Source organism: Schistocerca americana, unplaced genomic scaffold (genome assembly GCF_021461395.2).
Source record: "Schistocerca americana isolate TAMUIC-IGC-003095 unplaced genomic scaffold, iqSchAmer2.1 HiC_scaffold_678, whole genome shotgun sequence".
Classification (NCBI taxonomy): domain Eukaryota; kingdom Metazoa; phylum Arthropoda; class Insecta; order Orthoptera; family Acrididae; genus Schistocerca; species Schistocerca americana.
In genome coordinates, this window is record NW_025726432.1 from 50,001 (window position 1) to 52,500 (window position 2,500).

General features: G+C 52.8%; 1 pseudogene; it reads left to right on the forward strand.

The window, feature by feature from the left end:
• Positions 1 to 2,500, forward strand: part of LOC124589019 — a 6,805-nt pseudogene that overhangs the window by 1,721 nt on the left and 2,584 nt on the right.

The following is a 2,500-nucleotide window of genomic DNA, read 5'->3' on the forward strand; positions in this document are numbered from 1 at the left end:
AAGCCCTGACGAGTAGGAGGGTCGCGGCGGTGGGCGCAGAAGGGTCTGGGCGTGAGCCTGCCTGGAGCCGCCGTCGGTGCAGATCTTGGTGGTAGTAGCAAATACTCCAGCGAGGCCCTGGAGGGCTGACGCGGAGAAGGGTTTCGTGTGAACAGCCGTTGCACACGAGTCAGTCGATCCTAAGCCCTAGGAGAAATCCGATGTTGATGGGGGCCGTCATAGCATGATGCACTTTGTGCTGGCCCCCGTTGGGCGAAAGGGAATCCGGTTCCTATTCCGGAACCCGGCAGCGGAACCGATACAAGTCGGGCCCCTCTTTTAGAGATGCTCGTCGGGGTAACCCAAAAGGACCCGGAGACGCCGTCGGGAGATCGGGGAAGAGTTTTCTTTTCTGCATGAGCGTTCGAGTTCCCTGGAATCCTCTAGCAGGGAGATAGGGTTTGGAACGCGAAGAGCACCGCAGTTGCGGCGGTGTCCCGATCTTCCCCTCGGACCTTGAAAATCCGGGAGAGGGCCACGTGGAGGTGTCGCGCCGGTTCGTACCCATATCCGCAGCAGGTCTCCAAGGTGAAGAGCCTCTAGTCGATAGAATAATGTAGGTAAGGGAAGTCGGCAAATTGGATCCGTAACTTCGGGATAAGGATTGGCTCTGAGGATCGGGGCGTGTCGGGCTTGGTCGGGAAGTGGGTCAGCGCTAACGTGCCGGGCCTGGGCGAGGTGAGTGCCGTAGGGGTGCCGGTAAGTGCGGGCGTTTAGCGCGGGCGTGGTCTGCTCTCGCCGTTGGTTGGCCTCGTGCTGGCCGGCGGTGCAGGATGCGCGCGCCTGCGCGGCGTTCGCGCCCCGGTGCTTCAACCTGCGTGCAGGATCCGAGCTCGGTCCCGTGCCTTGGCCTCCCACGGATCTTCCTTGCTGCGAGGCCGCGTCCGCCTTAGCGTGCTCCTCCGGGGGCGCGCGGGTGCGCGGATTCTCTTCGGCCGCCATTCAACGATCAACTCAGAACTGGCACGGACTGGGGGAATCCGACTGTCTAATTAAAACAAAGCATTGCGATGGCCCTAGCGGGTGTTGACGCAATGTGATTTCTGCCCAGTGCTCTGAATGTCAACGTGAAGAAATTCAAGCAAGCGCGGGTAAACGGCGGGAGTAACTATGACTCTCTTAAGGTAGCCAAATGCCTCGTCATCTAATTAGTGACGCGCATGAATGGATTAACGAGATTCCCGCTGTCCCTATCTACAGTCCCTACAGGACTGTCTGTTGGACGTCCTGGGGAAGACTTTGGAGAAGCTGCTCGTGCATAGACTGTCGAGCCACAGAATACTGCGCGGCATGAGCGAGTTGCAGTACGGCTTTAGGAAGGGTAAATCAACATCAGATGCCATTAACAAAGTAGCCGACACGGCTCGCTCCTCCACCAGTCGGTATGTATTAGGAATCACGGTGGATATATCTGGTGCCTTCGATAGCCTGTGGTGGCCGGCGCTCTTCTCCCGTCTGCGGGAAATTGAGTGTCCGGTGTCACTATATGGCTGTCTGAGGGATTACTGTCAAGATAGAGTTGCTAGGATCTCCGCTCCAGGTGCTGTAGTGTCCAAACCTATAACGAAGGGATGCCCACAGGGTTCGGTCTGTGGTCCCATTTTTTGGGACATAAACATGGACCCTTTGCTGCATGCATTACAAGAAAGCAATGCAGTACTTGGTGCGGTTGCCTATGCTGATGACCTCTTCATAATGGTGGAGGGTAACAGTCGTCTGGAAATTGAAAATCGAGCTGCACTTGCATCGGAAATATTAATGCGGTGGTGCAGTGACTCTAAGTTACAAATTGCACCACATAAGTCATCATATATACTGTTAAAGGGAAAGCTTGCACGTGATCCCACAGTAAGAATAAACAACAGAATAGTGACAAGACAAAAAACCTTAAAATACTTAGGCGTATATATTGACGAGGCCTGGTCATATACCCCACATATAGGTCATGTTGCGATAAAGGCCACAAATATCTTCCACAAGCTGATAAGTATAGGCCAAAGACGTTTCCATGTACCTCCTGTGGCTACCAAAATGTATCATAATTCTATCCTCGCACCGATTGTGGGGTATGGGGCCAGTGTGTGGGCCCACAGGCTCGCTCTGGTGAGACCCGCACAGTCGGTTAGACGAATACAACGCAACATCATTATACGTTGTGTTGGTGCCTTCGGCACCACACCCACAGATGCTCTACTTGTTCTAATGGGCTTCTGCCCGTTAGACATACTTGTAAGACAGAATGCTTCGATAATTTGGCTACAAAAACAAGCGTATGATAAGATTCATCAGATAACGGGGAGACACTTAATAAATGTAAAGGAAATAAAAACTTGGGCCTTGGATACGTGGCAAACAGAATGGCAAAATTCGGACACTGGGAGAAGGGTGTATAACCTCCTCCCAAACGTAAGACAAAGATTAAAGATAAAACATCTCTTGCCAACACAAGGAATAATTCATT